General features: G+C 37.4%; 1 long non-coding RNA gene across 1 annotated transcript; it reads right to left on the bottom strand.

The window, feature by feature from the left end:
• Positions 1-1,040: 1,040 nt before the first annotated feature.
• LOC118763389 lies at positions 1,041-19,664 on the bottom strand. The gene is made up of 3 exons (XR_004999137.1): positions 19,653-19,664; positions 19,430-19,433; positions 1,041-1,126 (listed from the first exon to the last, which is right to left on the bottom strand). It is a non-coding gene; the product is annotated as an uncharacterized LOC118763389 (long non-coding RNA).
• Positions 19,665-20,310: the final 646 nt, after the last annotated feature.

The following is a 20,310-nucleotide window of genomic DNA, read 5'->3' as shown; positions in this document are numbered from 1 at the left end:
ACCAATGGACTTCTCACAGGTAATGCAAAATATTATAACTTCATCTAGAATTATGATATTTGCTGATGCATAAGATGCACACCTATTTTACAAGTATATTTTGTGGAAAAATCAAATTTTGTATGATTATTGGGCTGGTTGCTTGTTATTTACCCTCATTCTCTTCTCAAAAGGCGTGAAAAGTAGATACATTAAGTTATGAAAAAGAGAGTGGATGTGTGTTGTTTTAATAAGAGATCACATTTTATAATGAGAAGAAAATACAGATTATATAAATTGAAAAAGTTTTTGTGATTGTTCTGGAGAAACAGGCTATTGTCTGGGTTCTTGCTGGCATCTACAAATTTGTAAAACAGATTCTGTTCATTTTCCATGATGTCTATGAGAAGAAGTAGTATCAAACCAACCAGCTCTACTCAAGTACTCTTAACACACTTGTAATGCCTAATATACATATATATATGAGAGTATTGTAGTTTGCTCGAAGCACTGTGTATTGTTTGTAAAGAACAAAGTGTTTTGAATGGCACAACAATGCACTATAATACAAACAATGGTCTATAATAACTGTTGTAATTTAATCATCCATAGTCTGATATGATATTTCGGAATAAAAATTCCTTCTTCAGATATCCCTAAGAATTGATGGAGTCACTGTTAAAATTAGTTTTCCAACGGCTTCTTTTTTTCAGAAGCATCTCAGCAGTGGTCTCATGAAGCTCCTTCCAGAATTCCTCTTGAGAAGTGTGTAAGGTCGGCCATGTCTGAAGCTCGTGTGTGCTGGCACATCCGTAGCACTGCTTCTAAGTTATGTATTATACGTGCAGCTTCCTTCTTTTTTCCTTTCTCCTTTTCTTTTTTTTTTATTATAAACAATACATGAGCATGTTATCAAAAATGAACCTACATGTATCCAGATGTAGCTAAATAATATATTGATTACCAACCTCCAGCCTGTTGTTAATTTGGGGAACAAGTCTGTGTATGAGTATAGCTTCCTTAATTTTTAAATTACCCAAATTTCTTTCATTGTGACTGTTCTCAATTGTGACCATTATGCTTTTGTCAGTGTTCTGGCATCTGTCTAGATGTTTTCTGAAGGAGGAGGCTCTCGTATTCAGATGTTCTTTGATGTGGACGTGTAACAGCCTTGTTGTGCTACCCACATAGAACTTGTTGCATTTGTTACATCGTATTCTATACACAACATTTACCCATTGGCATAAATCTGTGTCCTAGATATATTGAAAACCAACAGGTACTCTAGATCCATTGTAAATTGACTTAAGTACCCAAGGCGACCAACATGCCGAACACATAGCATGTGTTGCTGGATTTTCTATGTGTTCGGCAGATCTTGCCCATGGTGCAAAGAGGTTCCAGAGCCCAGATTATTCCTGTTACATTAAAACAGTCATATATTTGGAACTATGTCCAAAGCCTGCAATTGTCTATCAATATGAGAGTTTAAAATTCTGGCGGTGATGACACTGTTATCGCGTCCAGCTGGGGAATGGAACATTTCCTACCAATCAAGAAATTGGTGAATACAAAATATCTATTCCTCCACTGCATTTGATTGACCCTACAAGACTACAGGACCTTTGTGAAGTGGTCTTAGGGGTATTGAGAAATATAGAGAGGGACTATGGATAAGGAGTAGAGCCATCATTACTCCTACAAACAAGACTGCTGAAGAAGTGAATACAGTTGTCATGTCGAAACTTTTTCAAGGAGATAGTAAAACTTATCGAAGCTGTAACACTTTACACGAAAATGAGATTATGTTCCTGCTGGAACTGATCATTGATCTCAATCCATTAAGTTTTCCCCTACACATTTTGGTTTTGAAGAAGCACTCTTCCATTGTGCTGCTCAGAAACCTTGATCCAGCAGGAAGACATTGCAACAGAACATGATATATATAGTCTTGAATCTGCAAAACCACCTTATTGAAGCAGAAGTGGTCAATGGGATACATGCTGGAATCCGAATAATGATACCGCAAATTCTACTGACCACTACTGAAGACTATCCATTCTCATTTTCCAGAAAGCAGTTTTCTGTGAAGCTGGCTTTTGGAATGATATCAAGCAAATCTCAGGGCCAGACCTTAGAGCAAGTTGGGATTTACCTGCCAATACCTATGTTCAGTCATGGCCAGTTCTATGCTACCAACAACAGTGTTGGTTCTGGGAACAATGTGCATATATTGGCTTTGGACTCAGAGTCCAAAGGAATCTACACTGACAACATTGTTTATAAGGAAATTCTTTAAGAAAATTCTAGTAAGTTTCACTTTTTACTATCATACTACGAACAGGAGTTTAGACATGTACTAGCAGAATCGATCAGCTAGTATACATAAATATGACTTTTGGTCCAGTCTGAGTGTGTGTGTGTGTGTGTGTATCATCATCATTATCATCATCATCATCATCGTTTAACGTTCACCTTCCATACTGGCATGGGTGGGACATATATATATATATATATATATATGCTATAAAGCATTCTTTTGCCACTGATGTATCTGTCTTTTGATGACGGTTGTTGCTCTGACAGATATTGTTATATTCTGAAGTTGCTGATAGGATGTTTCTATCTGGCACTGTACAACTCCCAGTCGTACAGTGTTATTGTCCTCAAAAGTTTGAATCATTATAACATCCACTCAGTATCACAGTATAATTACTATATCCACACAGACACAACTATCAACACAGTCTACACGTACTCTTATACTCTACGTACTCTCTCGACACCAGCTGATATCACCTTACTTATAGTGACTGGTTCATTCCATTTGTCATGTGGGAGGAATGTCCCATTATTACTGATTCCCTACAACCTCTTCCCTTTTAAGTTTTTCTTTAGCAGTCTCATTTTATTTAGCAATAATTTTTTTTATTCAGTTCACCTCCCTTTTTTGAGATTTTTTTTTGTGCAATTTAATAGTTTTTTCTCATGGCATATATTTTCAGGACCGCTGTATGTTTTCTTTTCCTTTCACTTGAATGCCTGGGTTCAATCACCTGCAGTGGCATTGTTATTTGGAACGTATCGTATAACTATTCTATTGGTTCCTTCAGCTTCTTTGGTTCACTCTCCACGAATCTCTTTTTCAGTTAGTTCTTGAGACTCTTTTGTATGCCTTTTCTACTTTTTACCCAATACATCATTTTACCTATGTATTTGGTAATTTTACCCTCTTCCCAGTTCTACTTTTCAGTTTTGTATGTCCTCATATACACCTTATCACCAATTTATGAATGGCATATGGGAACTAGTATTAAGGAAGGATAGGAGAATATTAGATTTATAAGCCCTAAAATTCACTCCACAATTGCACTCCTCGGGCATATGGTGTAGTGGTTAAGAGCGTAGGCTACTAACCCCAAGATTCTGAGTTCGATTCCAGGCAGTGACCTGCATGACGATGACAGCGATGATGAAGATGCTGCTGCTGCTGCTACTGCCACCACTCACGTTGAAAAATAGAACCCAGTTTCGATATTTCCCCAAGACACATGATGAAGGCTGGAAGGTATATCAGCTGAAACATTATCATCATCATCATCATCATCATCATCGTTTAACGTCCGTTTTCCGCGCTAGCACGGGTTGGACGGTTTCGACCGGGGTCTGGGGAGCCAGGGGCTGCCCCAGGCTCCAGTCTGGTCTGGCAGTGTTTCTACAGCTGGATGCCCTTCCTAACGCCAACCACTCCACGAGTGTAGTGGGTGCTTTTTACGTGCCACCTGCACAGGTGCCAGAGGGGTCTGGCATCGGCCACGGTCAGTTGGTGCTTTTTATGTGCCACCTGCACAAAAGCCAGTCGGGGCGGTGCTGGCATCGGCCACGTTCGGATGGTGCTTTTTATGTGGGGGGAGGGTGCAGAAATATAGGGGAGCACCAGTGGGGAGGGGTGTTCGGAGAAACGATGACAGGTTCTAGACAAGTAGAACGTAGGATATCACGAGAGGGGTAATGCATGGTGAAATAGCGTATTGAAGAGGGGGTTCGAAGAGTAGACACCTATAATGGTGGTGGGAGAAGCGACATCCGGTATAGATGGAGCAAAAATATAGAGATATCCGGTATTGGTGGTGGGGGTGGGCAAGGGCGGGTGCACCGGGAATATGCGAAGGTTGAACTTGACGGGCTGGCTTAAAAATGCTCTTAGCAATGGATATATAAAAAATATAAAGAAATATAAGTAAAAAGTATAGAGAGATAAAAAGCTTGTACGTGGACATGCGAGTATGTGTGTATATAGATGTGTTTTAGTCTTTGTCGTTTTTACACATTTTTTTGCCCATTTTCCTCTATTTTGCCTTTAGCCGTTTTTTCTTCTACATGTGTGTATGAACCTTTGTGTGTGTGCGTGCGTATATAGACATGCGGGTATGCGCATATAGAGATGTGTGTGTGTATGTGCATATGTGTATATAGATGTGTTTTACTTTTATTACTTATTTTTTTATATGTATTTTGGATCTTTTCCTTTTGAACGGCACATGTCAACACAATTTCTAGTTAACTAAACACTTTTAAACTTCGTATACTGGTAGAATGTGTTTATAAAACATCATTTTTTCTTGGCTTTATTGAGAAAATTCTGTAGTTCGTAAGATATTTCCACTTTAAAATCGAGCATTTCAGCAATTTTAACCAATCGCTGGAGTCTATTTGGGGTGAAAACATTCCGTGCTGTATGAATATGTCCCTCGTTTAAGAAACAGATTGGGTTTATTTACATTTGCGAAGAAAAAAAGATACCCTTCCCCACCCCTTTTTACACATGCCACTGGCACAGGTGCCAGTAAGGCGACGTTGGTAACGATCACGCTCGAATGGTGCCCTTTTACATATATATATATATGTATACGACAAGAAATAATTTCTGTCTCCTTTTTATGGAAACAAAGGGTTTATAGGACTGCAAAAAAAGAGAAGTGCTCAAATGTAACTGAGACAGAGATAAAGAAACATTGATCATAAAATAAACATCAAATTCGAGTCAATGACCTTATATATAACACCGTATCTCCAAACATTTCATCATATATAAATACCACCATGGCTCCCAAACACAGAGTATACATATATAAAAAAAAAAAGTATATAAAGTAGACATAAAAATCATCAAAGGTAAAGATATATATGCGAATAAAAATGCAGGTGTATAGAATGGCCCATCAAGAAGGCATACACAATCGACCAAGAATTCCAAAGCGTGTCATGCTACTAAAAATCCAAATAAAATATCGACTTAAAAGAAAAATTTTCTTACTCCCCTCAAATGAAAGAGTACGTCAAAAAAGTTTGTTTCATAAAACCCATGGTAGGTTAGAGTCCAGGAGCAAAAAGAGTTCCACAAAATCAAGTGAAACACACCTATGGCCATTTCGGGAGTTCATTGCCGCAGTTCGATTACGAGTTAAAGCGCATCTTGGCAATGACCCCCACATCATGATGAACAGGAATCTCAACAAATTCTTTGTTTAGTCGATTGATATTTTATTTTAGTTTAATTGGATTTTTAGCAGCAAGACACGCTTTAGAATTCCCAGCCAACCGCATATACCATCCTGATAGGCCGCTCTACATATCTGTGTCCTTATTCGCGTATATATTTTTTATCTTCTGTGTATTTTATATATGTATACTTTTTATGTCTAAGAGTCATGGCAACACTTATATATGATGAAATGTTACGGTGTTATATATAAAGTCGCCGACTCGAATTTGATGTCTGTTCTATGATCAATATTTATAATATATATAATGTATATACATATATATGCCCAGGAAAAACCACTACAGATTTTCCTCCAGAGTTTTCTTGTGAATGGCAAGCTGCCAAGCAAACTTTAGAAGGGAATGATATGCCCAATCCATGAAGGAGGAAGCAGAGCAGGTGCCATAACTTATAGGCCTATCTCTCTGACTTCACACACAAGCAAAGTCATTCCTGGAAGAAAGTGACTTGCTGAGTGATAGCATGGTTTTCGACCAAGTAGGAGTTGCCTGACACAGCTCCTATAGCACAATGACTGGGTGCTGAAACAGTTACTTAACAACTCAAATGTGGATGTAATATACTTTGCAAAAGCTTTTGATAAAGTTAATCATGATATGATATGCCACAAACTACGTGATCTTGGCAAAGCTGGAAAACTTGGAGAATGATTACATGACTTTCTGAAAGACAGAAGTCAGGCAGTGGTAGCCAGTGGTACCACCTCAACGGTACCACAAATAGTGAGTGGTGTTCCACAGGGCACTGTCTTAGGGCCACTGATTTTCATAGTGGCCCTCTGAGATATGCTCTCCGCTGCCCTGATACCTTTGCTAGCTACGGAGACGACACAAAATTTTTGCAGAAAATGCAAAACCGTAGTGATGTTGCATGCCTGCAGCAGTAGCTGGATGCAATTTACAGATGGTCTGAGGACAATAATATGCAGTTTAATGCTGGAAAATTTCAAGCCCTGCACTACCAGCATCCAAATTTGAACGGAAAACATACAGGATATACTGGCCTAGTGGGGAATTACAATCACGTGTGTGATCTGGGTATCGACATGAGTGATGATACCTCTTTCCAAGTGCACTTTAACAAGATGACGACAAAGTGCAGATGGCTGGATGGATGGATCCTGAGAACCTTCAGAGCCAGGGACAAAGAAACCCTGATGGTCCGCTGGAGGACATTTATCCTCAGCTGCCTGGACTACTGCTCCTAACAACGGTCACCCCACAGTGTAAAATTAACAGTGGACCTTGAAGCAATCCAGCGAAGCTACTAAAAAAAGATCATCTCATTGCAACAGCTCAACTACTGGGGAAGGCTGAAACAGGTAAGACTTTACTCCCTAGAGTGAAGGTGGGGAAGATATGCAGTGATATACATCTGGAAGATCCTGGAAGGGAATGTACCAAATTTTGGCTTTGAAAGCTACACAAACGCCAGAACGGGTCACCACTGCACAGAGCCAAAGATTCCAACACTGCTTTCACATTTCAGGACCAGTTATTACTGCAACAGCCTGGGTTTTAAATGCCCAAAGCTTTTTAATATTCTCCCAAAAAGCATGAGGGACCTACACAAAGTGGATGTGTTTTCGAAAGAAAACTGGACCTCTCCCTGTTAAGAAACCTGGATGAACCTCCCTTGTGGCAGGAGGCACAAATAAGGGCAATGACATCAAACTCCCTTATTCACCAAATACCACATACCAGAGGAAGTTCTCAATAATGATAGTGTGCCCCAGCATGGCCACAGCTTTAAGTAGTAAAAGATAAAATATTATATATATATATGACAAGATTTAAGACGAGAAAATTTTTTCTTTACCTTGAATCAGAAGTTTTCAGTTGGATAAGTTTGAGTTTTAAGATTTTCAGCTGAGTAAGCTTGTTCCGAGGTTTAAAATTTGAGATATGAATCTTCAAGTTCTCTCACTGGTATGAACAAACTGATTTGAGATTCATAGGTTATATAATTGTAGTAAGCAGGAAGTAAGTCGTCTCAGCCAATAAGGCTATTCATTGTGTTTTTCGTGGAATTATATTTATATATACATTCTATCTTCTTTTATTACGTTCACTCAATTTCATGCTACTCTAACTGACTTGAATTTCTGTGACCTTGAATGTTGTTTACAACTTATCCTCTCACAGTCTAATTCAATTCATTTAGTACACACATACACACTCACACCTACGTATGGAGATTATATGAAGCCCATTTAAACCTTTTTTATTTCATAACAAATAAAAGCTTGACAACTTGTTAAAATTTTTATCATTGGTTTTATTGGGCAACACCTATATGGAAACATGATCATACACTCTCTCTCTCTCTCTCTCACACACACATATTGTAAACATGTGTGGCTTAGTGATTACGTTATGGCGTTCCCGATCTTGTGTTCATGATTTCAAATCCCAGAGGGTGGTGCTTAGAGGCCCTCAGATGAATACCTCATTTCACATTGTTCCCGTCAACTGAGCTGTAAATAAATAACCCTGTGATCGACTGGTGCCCTGTTTCAGGAGAATATCATGATCTGTGTCGCTTATACACCTTAGTCCTCAGAATAACGTGAAGAATTGCAGTGTGACCAGCAGGGCACAGCAATGGCTGATCATCTGGACACTACAGTGATTTATAGATATATTTATATATACATATATATATATATATATATATATATATGTTTGTGACTGTATAAAATAGGTACAAGCGTGGCTGTGCAGTTAAGAGATTTCCTACTGCTATAGCAAAGGTTTCTGCATCAATTTTGTATGTTTTACTGTTAGTGTTAGTACAGTATTCTTTCTCAGTTCTATTTAACCATGATGCATTGAGGTTGAAATCCCTCTTTTCATTCCAAATTTTTCCCCAGAATGATTGTAGAGCTTCTCGGGAGGGAACTTTCTTAATGGTAATGTTTTCCTTCCTTGTCTCTCTCTATAATGCTTGTGGGTTGGAAGCAAACTCACAATTGATATTGGCTTGTTCAAAAATTTGCATGTGATAGCAAAGTTTCTCGCTTGTCGTCCTGAGTTCATGTTTTAAAGATTTTTGAGGAGCCTAATTTCTGAAGATTGGTATTTAGGCAGTATGTTCCATATCCACAGGGTCCCAATAACTACAGGTATAAGCCTGAACTTGTAATCTGGATAGATTAACTGCAGATTTCTCAATAGTTCAATGTAGGTATTCTCTTTTTCACTCATCTTCAGATTTATGTTAACATCTGTTGGGCAGCTAATTTCCACAACTCTACACAGTTTCTCTCCTCTATCCCAAATCATTATATCAGGTCTTTTGTGCTTACATTTTACTGAGGTCTTCACTGGGACATTCCACCAGTGGCTATGGTTTCTACTGTACTGTGGGTTCTTATTTCTTTGTCCGCAGGGTTATCCTTCTGATAGATTTCATTATAGAGTGTCCTTGCTACAACATCATGTCTCATTGGTAGAGAACCATGATGACATTTTTGGACAATGACATGTGATGTGGCTGATATCGTCAGTGTTAATTCCACAAAGTAGGTGTCAGTTACCATATTTTACTGCTTCTCCTGCATCTCTACCCCTTTTGCGCATCAGGTCGATATTTCCTGTTCCTGGATTGCAAACACATACCCTTCAAAGTGGGAGGTAGTTACCTGGCTATTGGTCCATGATAGACTGCTTTGATGATCAATGCTACTATCATCTCTGAGCTTTTTACTAACATACTATGTACATATGTACATATGTGTGAATGTATGTATGTATATATATATATATATATAATATATATATATATATATATATATATATAATATATATATATATATATATATATATATATATATATATATATATATATATATGTATGTATGTATATATATATATATGTGGAGGCGCAATGGCCTAGTGGTTAGGGCAGCGGACTCGCGGTCGCAGGATCGCGGTTTCGATTCCCAGACCGGGCGTTGTGTGTGTTTATTGAGCGAAAACACCTAAAAGCTCCACGAGGCTCCGACAGGGGGTGGTGATCCCTGCTGTACTCTTTCACCACTCTTTCTCCCACTCTTTCTTCTGTTGGCCTGCTCGCTTAGCCAGCGGGGTGGCGTCATGCGAACGCATTGTGACCAGCGATGTGTAACAACATCTGATTGTCTGGTCGGTCACGTGATATATATATATGTGTGTGTGTGTGTGTGTGCGCGTGTGTATATATATGTGTATATATATATATGTATATATACACACACACATATATCGGGTCATCCCATAAATAATGGAGTTTTTTTATGCTTCTTTTATTTTCCAAACTTACGATAAGCAAAGTTGTATTTTAATCTAAAATATACCCTCCTTCATTTTCTACAATGCTCTTCCATCTATCTAATCCAAGGGGAATATCACTGTAAGACTACCTTTCTCTTTATAAATGTCCCAAAAATGTCTCACTGCCTTGGCTTTGTTGTCTCACTTTATTCAACATATACATACTCACACACGACCCGCGTTTGACCCCTTCGCTCATACTATTATTGAACCGGGAGTCTAACAGTGGTCCTCCTGTAGCACCAACATAGCCTTACCTGCCATTTAGGTCTTCTGGATACCAAGACCTCTCAAATTGTGTGTGTATATATGAATGTATGCATGTATATAGAGATAGATTACACTGGTGGATTTGTGGAACGGGTAAATTGCTGCTCAAGGTGATGGGTAAGTTATTTTTTATTAAAAATAACTAATTGGTGAACCTTTTAACTCCACCTCGTGGATACGATCTGGATGACCATATATTATTTTGTCCATGGCCACATTGGTGCCTCCGAGTAATCCATTTGGTACTTGTGAGACAGCTGGAAGCATCTGAGCAGATATGCAAGGCTTTTGCACCCTCTCTTCTAACGGCCCTTGCATTCATTTAAAAGACCTTTCCTTGCTTTAAGATGTGGAGCATTTTTAAGAAGGCTTCCAGATGTCTGAAGAACTCTGACTACCCCACCTACTCTGAAGTATAAAGGAACGGTCCCTTGAACGAATGGCTTACGCCACTGGTCATGTCCAGCACTACCAATGTATCTACTATGATCATTACCAGAGCAGCTGATTGGCTTCTGTGCAGGTGGCACGTAAAATTCACCATTTCGAGTGTGGCCATTGCCAGTACCGCCTGACTGGCCCTCGTGCCAGTCGTACGTAAAAGCACCCACTACACTCTCAGAGTTGTTGCATTGTTATATTGCTCTATGCTTTATCGCCCCACCCGCTGTCTCGCTCTCCCTCCCCCTCTCTCTCTTAGTCTCTCCCTCTCATTTTCATAGTTAAGTCACGTTGTCGCTTTACATAGAAAGTTAAATATTTAGAGGAGAAACAGATTAGATTTCTATTGAATAATGAATATGGCTTGAATTCATAAGATTTTTTCAACCACGTTAACAATAAACAAGATGAGGACAAATATCCGTTAATTGTAAATAATGTAAATAATGAAAATTCCTGCTGTATTTTTACGATTAAATATTATTAGGAATTGTTTTAAAAAAACATATAATATTTTGTGTATTGTAGAAATATAAGTAATTTATTGCACAAAAATTTAAACAACAAAATCTTATATGAATCCCCAAGGGCTATATAGACTTCAGATGAGAACCACCGGTTTAGAGACATGTGCTTGATGTTTCTTTTGTAGTAATTGTTGATATTATTGTTGTTTCTGTTGTTGTTGCTGTTGTTGATGTTGTTTTTAATGTTTTTGTTGTTAATACTGTTGTTGCTGCTATTGTTGTAGTTGATGTCCTTGTTCTTATTCTTGCAGTTACTGTGGTTGTTGTTGTTTATTCACCAAGCCAAGTATTGCCGTAAGAATCAGTTGCATTCAATGATCAATAACAGTGTCCTATTTTTCATTTCTACCCAGTGACAGTGATCAAGCCAAACACACACACACACACATGCACACATGTATGTGTGTATCTCCTTCTCTTAATGCCACATGATACATGCACATACATAAAGGTATGAGGTGTGTTGCTCAACACTTGGGATTTTGTAATAATATTTATTAATTTTTATTTTTCCTCTGCTTTTTAGTTTCGTTTTTTTTCTTTTATTTTGGAATCATTTTCAGTTTGCTCTTGGTGTGTAAATAAATAAGAACATTTATTTACTATGTTTTATCTAATATTTAGTAATGAAGATATTGTGCACCCACTGATTTTACAGTTTCAAGGTTTCAATAAAAGTATACACTTGAGAATACTAACTGACTTTAATTTAGTAACAAGGCTGTTGTATACATAGAGATAATCCTAGTTTTTCAAAAGTTCAATAAAATAACTTGTAAATGTATTTAAATTCTAACTGAATTGCTTGTTTTGCTGGTTTGTGGTGTCACAGTAAATCATATCCACCATATCTCTCTGCTGAATGTCTTCCTTTGAGGTTGAGATGTAAAACATAGGGCTGAAAGATACATATAATCTCTGGAATATTGATAGATATTGCAGGGAAATACAACTCGCACATAAAGATGATGTTGAAAGTCATCACTGATAGCCACTCTCTTAATCCAGCAGATTTAGTCTGGTTTATTTGAAATCTCGCCTAATGGATATCTTTAGCAAGAGTGTATGCCTGTATGTGTATCGTACTTTGACTCAATACGTGGCATAAAACCAGCTTCTCCCCTCACCTACTCACTTGAGAGGCCTTGTCTTGTGGTTTATTCAGTGACTTCACTAGTACTAGTGCCAAGTAAAAAAGCATCCAGTACACACTGTAAAGTGGTTGATGTTAGGATGGGCATCCAGCTATAGAAACTATGCCAAAGCAGACATTGGAGTTTGGTGCAGTTCTCTGGCTCCTTGGTTCCTGTCAAACCATCCAACCTATGCCAGCATATAAAACAGGTGTTAAACAATGATGATGATAATGATGTTCATTTGCATGTATCAAGTGGCATCAAGACAAAGAGATACACACACATGCACGTGTGTGTGTGTGTGTGTGTTAAAGCTTACTATAATTATAGCAGGCTTTAAGGTAGGTAATTTTTATAGTATATAGAATTACCTATGAGGTTTTATTTCATGCTGACCACTTGATAAAATCATTAGCGTGATTTTATAATTAATTCTGAAGAAAATAAATAATAAAATATTTTTCGGCTCCAGATCAAAATTGCATTTACTGCAAGGCTCTTTTGATAAGAAACACGTGGTTGAAATGAAAAATATAAATATCTGGTGTATACATGCAAATATTTGTATATGGACATATGGCTTTGTTCTTTGTATAGCTATGTATAAGTATTTGTGATTATATACCATGAATATTGTGCTGATGATGAGCAATAAGCTTTTTTCATAGCTTTAAGTATGAAATTGGTTCCGATACACAATTAACTGTGAAGTTTTATTTATTATTTTTCCTTTGCCCACTTACAACCCATGCTGTAGGAGTCATATGGTGGTTTTTAGTGTGATTTGGTATCTATATTTAGTGTGCTAGAGAAGGCTTTTCCTGATCCCTTTAATATAATTATGTATATAATTATAAATTTAGTATACAAAATTACCTATGAAGTTTTATTTCACGCTGACCACTTGATAAAATCATTAACATGATTTTATCCTTAATTCTATAAAGTATATATATATATATTGTTGTAGGGAATTAGTAATAATGGTAGATCTCCTCCCACATGACAAGTGGAATGAACCAGTCACTATAAGTAAGGTTATATCGGCCAGTATCAAGAGAGTACAAGAGTACGTGTAGACTGTAGTGATAGTTGTGTCCATGCTGAGAGTGTAATTATACTGTGATACTGAATGGACTTTATAACGATCCAACCATTTGACGATAATAACACAGTATGACTGGTGGTCGTACAGTGCCAGATAGAAACATCCTATCAAACAGCTTCGGAATATACCAATATCTGTCAGAGCAACATCTGTCATCAAAAGACAGATACAATAGTGGCAAAAGACCACTTTATAACAGTGATGACGAGGATAAACTAATTCACATGGAGTTAACAGAAACTCAAAGAGGAGTTAATAAACTCACAAAGTTGGTGTACAAATTTTACGAAAATGCATAAAAGTATGGAAAATTTGTTGGCGGATTAGCTCAAGTAGCAAAAACAGCAATAACAACAGCTGAATGAACAACAACAACAACAGCAAGTACATCTGCAAGAGAAACAACAGGAGGCACAATGGCCCAGTGGTTAGGGCAGCGGACTTGCGGTTGGAGGATTGCAGTTTCAATTCCCAGACTGGGCGTTGTGTGTGTTTATTGAACGAAAACACCTAAAGCTACACGAGGCTCCGGCAGGGGGTGGTGGCAACTCCTGTTGTACTCTTTCGCCCCAACTTTCTCTCACTCTTTCTTCCTGTTTATTGTCCCCGACTTCCTATGCAACCGCTGAGCCTGGATGCACATTCATCCATCCGTCGATGGAAAAATGGAGACCACTTCCCCGTATGGGATGAAGTTAAAATAATAGACAGAGAACACCACTGGAAAATACATAAACTAAAAGAGAAGCACCATGTATGCTAGGACACAACAACCTCTTAAGCAGACTGAGTACAGGTAATAATAATAATAATAAGAAGAAGAATAACAGCAACAACAACAGCAACATCGAAAAATACCTTAGGAATGAGAACCCAGGCTCGAAATTTCCCCAAGATACCTGATGAAGGTGGAGAGTATATCAGCCGAAACGTGTTAACAACAAACAAGATGAGAACAAATATCCGTCAAATGTAAATAATGTAAATAATGTACATAATTCCTCGTCTCTTAAATATAGAACAGTAGGAATCTTTTTTGTACATCGAATGGCTATGGAGATCCAATAGAGTGAAATAGGAATGAAAGGGGTCAATAGGCAAAAAATGGTTGAGAACCACTGAACAATGACAAGCCTCTGTCCTTTCTCAATATTATACACATTACTAAGACAACAGAGGCATTCAAGTAATTTTCCTCAATCACTATCACCTCAATTAACAGAAGAAACAGACGTAACAGCTGGCCTGGCATATTCTCTCTCTCTCTCTTTCTTTCTTCCGCTATTTACTTTCAACTGCCACAACTCCAGTAAATTCCACTAACCTCGAAACTATGACAATCAATCCAAACCTGATAACTTATCTAGGTTTGGATTAATGTCATAGTTTCTGGGTTAGTTGAACAGATGCATTTATTCACAAAAAAAAAAAGAAAAAACTGCCACCACTGCTGTTACCACCACCCTTACTACCACAGAAGCTCCCCACTCACCCCAACAAATCTGAATCATCAAACCTGCTGTTGTTCTCTATATGAGACACTCTGCTGACAGCAAGATTGTTATCTTCAGCAGCAACTAGCTTAGCTGTCACTTGTTAGTGTGCATAACCTGGTTATTGCTATACTTTCTCCAATTTTTTTTGGGTCTCTCAGCCATCTCACTCTTGAGATAATGGAATATCAACAAGATTACCGCTGGAGTGGAGAGAAAGCTGCATTAGTGGTTAGCTGTTACAAATTTTCAGCTAAGTAAACTGGAGTAGTGTGCTATGATGTGCTTTGTTGAATGTCACAATGCACCACTCCTTCAAGGAAGTGAACCAATGATGTTATTTATATCCCTATACCTAATACCTAACCTTTAGGCAATCTACTTTCAATGGATGTGCAATTAAGAACTAACCCAATTCTATTGAAGCTGCAAGAATGATACTGTGTACCTTTACATCAACATACAAGGGTTGGCTGAAAAGTTTATTGGCTGACCAAGATAATCTCATGGAATGTGACCAAATAAGATTTATTTTTCAACACAGTTCCCCTTGCAGTCCACACAATTCTTCCAAGCATAAATTTTCATCATGCCAAGTTCATTGTGCAGAATATTCTCAACTCTCTCAATGCTAATAGTATTGTTTATTTGATTAATTGTCGGTTCATCACCTGTCATCCATCAGCACTCAGAAGACGTGGCATTCACTGAGCAGAAACCTTCATCATGCACAGAGTGTTCTCAACTCTCTCACAAGATATTCTAATAGCATTGGTTATTTGATTTACTGTCAATTGCCTGTCGTTCATCAGCATGTGGTGAACATTATTATTTTCCTCAGTGGTGGCAGTTTCAGAACATCCAAATGTTGGGTCATCTTCAAGACTCTCCCTTCCCCTCCTAAATTCAGCTGTCCACTTTTGCAGTGTTGATAAAGCTGGAGCATCATCTTCTAAAATAGAAACCATGTCAGCATGAACGTCCATGGGGGATAAACCCTTTTTTTTTTTGCAGGTACCTAATTTTTTGCAGATGCAAAATTTTGACCATTTTCAAGAAAAGTTACCTCTAGTATTCTTTGAACTGTCAGATGTCAGTTTACCAGTAAAGAAACAATGCAGTTATTAATAAAAAGAGCTGAAATTAATACATGTGAACTTAAAATCTTTATATGTAATTTATGTACAGTAAATATCCTGTAATCTGCCTTCAGGAATGCAATAAATACAAGGATATTGATGATATTTATTTAAAAGTAGATGGGCACTGTCTGTTTCTCACAAAGTCAAGCTGTTAGCAAAAGCAGTGGTCTAGTTTTCAATGCTAAGAACCACTTCAATATTGAAGACCTGAAACTTAATAAATTTTCTCACATGACTCTTGGGAATGTCAAGTCTGTGAAATTTAAAAATCAAAAATTCCAAGTAATTTTTACCATTCCACCACATGAAACATGAAGCATTTCCTTATGATTTTGTTACTTTGATTCAATGCATAATGCAAAAAGACAGTAAGCTGATGATAGTCACAGATGATTTTTTAACATTGATTTCCTTCCAAATGGTAGCAGTAAATTTATGAGTGACAACTTATAACATTAGTAGGTAATAATTCATGTTCCAAAATAAAAGGGCCAACCTAATTGATTACTAATTTGCATTTTCTCCTGCCACAACATCCTCTACAGTGGGAATTTTGTTAAAATGTTTTTATGATAACTTGTGCTATTTTAGATATTCTATTGTGAGCCTCATCACATCAAAATTAAAGCAAATCAGTATATAACCGGTCATACAAGATTATATGTTGACCTATAACAAACTGGACTAGCAGAAAAAAAGATGCAAGGTAGTTATTGAATAGTGAAGGTATTAATGTATATATTGCATGTCTTCTTTCAACTGGTGAATCTTTATTATTCAACAATGTTGATTCAGTTGTTTGGTCAACTAAATTTCCTGCTCCTGAATTGTCATGTTAGCAGCTGAGTAGTCCACAGTCACATGTACTCATAATATAATTCTTGGACAGTATCAGCATAGCATAGTATGTAACAAGGTACAATCCACTTGATGGGCCTCTATACAGTTTCAGCCAGTTTTATTTCACTTGTTAGGTATTAGTTGATCAAAATTAAAGCAAGTTTAAAGAAAATGACATTTGGCCAAAATTCCTCACAGCAGGATTGAACTACAGATTGCATGGTTGTGAAATGAGCTTCCTGATCATTTGACCTTACTGCAACTATTGTCATCTCACATAGCAGCTATATATGGTACAACATGGATTTTCTCAAATGCATCCTATCCTCTATCCCTGAAGGGACTATCCTTATAAGCTTTGATGTTAGTAACTTCTATACCAAGATACCTCATACTTTGGGACTGGAAGCAATCAAACACTAGGTAGAAAAACATAGAGAGAAGATAAATGAATGTTTCAAAACAGATTTCATTACCAAGACCACACACTTGGTACTAGAGGAGAACACCTTTAACTTTGATGGTAAAATGTATCAACAAATAAAAGGCACAGGTATGGGAATGAAATTTCCACCTTCTTATGCTAATCTGATATGGGTTCTTTATAAGAACCCACATCATGCAACACACCCTTCTATTTGCCGACAATGTCAAACTGGTCGCTCCTCACAGTGATATAGATGATCTTCATCGATGCCTCCACCAAGTTTGGAGATGGTCAAACGAATGGGACCTGTGTCTGAAGGTGTCAAAATGCTGTCATCTGCCTGTTGGCTCCTCTCCTGCAACTCAACTTGATTTCGAGCTGGGTCGTCTGCTGCTGGAGAAGACCGACCAAGTAAAGGACCAAGTAAAGGACCTGGGTATCTTGGTGGATTCTTCCTTTTTGCCTTCGGCCCAATGTGTCCATGCTGCCAACAAAGCACACAGAGTTCTGTTTTTGATTCGACGGTCATTCGGAATGCTCACAGCAGCCATATTCCTACTGCTCTATGTCACGCTGGTGAGACCCATATCGGAGTATGGGATTCAAGCCTCTTCTCCTTATCTCCTCAAAGACATACATCATCTTGAAAGAGTCCAGAAGCTGGCTACTCGCATGGTTCTTAGTATCAAGCATTTGTCATGTGAAGAAAGGCTGAAGATGCTTGACCTTTATTCTCTCGACCTTATTCTCGCTCACAACATCATAAGCGGAAAGTGTAACCTCTCGAAAGAGCTGTTCTTCACTCCTGCTCCAGAGAGTGGGCTGGATGGTCACTCCGAAAAGCTCTATCTACAATGATTTCATCTCAATCAAAGGAGAGGGGCTTTCTCCGTCCGGGTTGCAGATCCGTGGAATAAGCTGCCGGACGAGATAGTGAAGATGCCGACGACCGCTCGGTTCAAAGTCTTTCTTGACCAGAAATGGCCTGAACACTTTGTATGACCACCCTCCTTGTACATAACTCCCTGTCCCCCTACATGACCTTGCTTTTGCTTTTTGAGCCAATAAAAATTGAATTGAATTGAATTGAAAAGAGCATCTATACAAGAAGGTAGAGAGATCAATATTTAAAGAAAAATGTCATTGAAAAGTGGAAATTCTTTTTCTATGACTACTTTATTTCTTTGGAGAAATCAAATGATGATCTACAAATATTCAGTAACATTCTGTATATCCTTCACCTATCTGTCAAATTCACAACAGAAACCAGTCAAAATGACTTACTATTCCTAAACATTCATGTAAAAATACACAACTCCACATTAACAATGGATATATTTTACTGAAAAACATACACACATCAGTATTTGAACTTCTATTCTAGCCATCCTTCACACATCATAAGGAACATTCCATATAATATGAAAAGATGTATCGGTACAATAGTGATATGTCAAATTCAGCTCAATGAATTACCCCTTAAAATTATAAAGATGATGAAAAACAGAATTAAAAAAACAGAATTACCCCTTAAAATTATAAAGATGATGAAACTGGATGTCATACAATTGAGGATACCTAAGAAAAAATTAAAGAAAATGCTATTCCATTTATCAATACATATAATCCTAGTGTGACTGATATTTTCCTCACTATGAAAAGAAACCTACCAATGCAAAGCCTCAAAATGAAAAATCTGGTTAATGAAAACCTTATATAAAACAGTAAATGTCAGCCAAAAAAATCTTAAAAAACATCTCAAGTGGGCAAAATTCATATCAGATGATAAATCTGAATTCTCAGTGAAGGATTGTAGAGATAATAGATGTGGTACATGTAACAACAACTTCAAATATTTGGACATTGGTTTCCATGTAAAATTTAAAAGTGGAGTCTCCAAGATAAATGCAGATTTGAATTGCGAGACACAAAATCTCATAATATACTGCCTAACCTGCTCCAATTGCAAGAATAATTATATTGGTAAAACCAACAATTCCCTTTGCTAAAGTGCAAGAATCTACAGACAAATTATCAGACAAAAAGGATTACACAAAACTCTGCTGAACAAGCATCTGGAAATATGTAGAAACAGCAGACTCAAGATCTTTTCCTTCTACATATGTTCAAGTGATGACCCAAAGTACTGGAAGACAATGGAATTGCATTTTATCAAAAAATTCTTACTAAACTAAACGAATAAAAAAGAATAAGTTCTGGGGTTGATTTGTTCAACTAAAACCCTTCATGTACATGCTCCAGCATGACCGCCATTGAATGGCTGAAACAAGTAAAAGGTACATGGGAAATCCTTGTTAAAATATTCTCATGGAGTGGTTGGTGTTAGGAAGGGCTTCCAGCCATGAAAACCATGCCAAAACAGACACAGAAGCCTGGTGTAATCTTCTACCTGGCCAGTTCCTGTCAAACCATCCAACCCAGCATTGAAGGCAGACATTAAATGATGATGATGAGGATGATGACTTACTAAAGTAACTGGAAAAATTCACGTCAGCAACCAACATACAACACACACACACACTCTCTTTCACACACATATACTCAAACACACATTCATTTTTAATTACCTTCCAAAACACTTTTGACAGAGTCTATTTTCTACAAGTGGATAACCTCACAACTGACAAAAAAGAAAAAAAAAACGAAAATCTTGAACAGTCCCTTTTCTACAGTTGGGTAGCATGATAACAGACCAATGAATATAATGCAATTTCAACAATCTCAGAAAAAGACCCCATTCTTTCTTTCTACCTCTAACCAAGCCTCCAAAAATTTCCCTCACACACATACTTATATACACACATATAGATTCAAAATAACGAAGAACATTCTCTTCCCAATTCAGCTCCTGATTATTTCAACTAACTCACACATATATAAAAGACATAAATTTTCGTTAAAAAAATCATTCCTGATGAATTTCTGAAATGGGATGAAAGTGCTTAGTAAATAATTATCCAAAATTCTGACTATCTCCTTTTTCTTAATAAATAAAATATGTGCACCACTTCAAACAATCTTTTTATCCAGGGCCATATGGCCCTCTG

Source organism: Octopus sinensis, linkage group LG5, assembly GCF_006345805.1.
Source record: "Octopus sinensis linkage group LG5, ASM634580v1, whole genome shotgun sequence".
NCBI lineage: Eukaryota > Metazoa > Mollusca > Cephalopoda > Octopoda > Octopodidae > Octopus > Octopus sinensis.
This window is presented reverse-complemented; position numbering and strand designations above follow the sequence as displayed.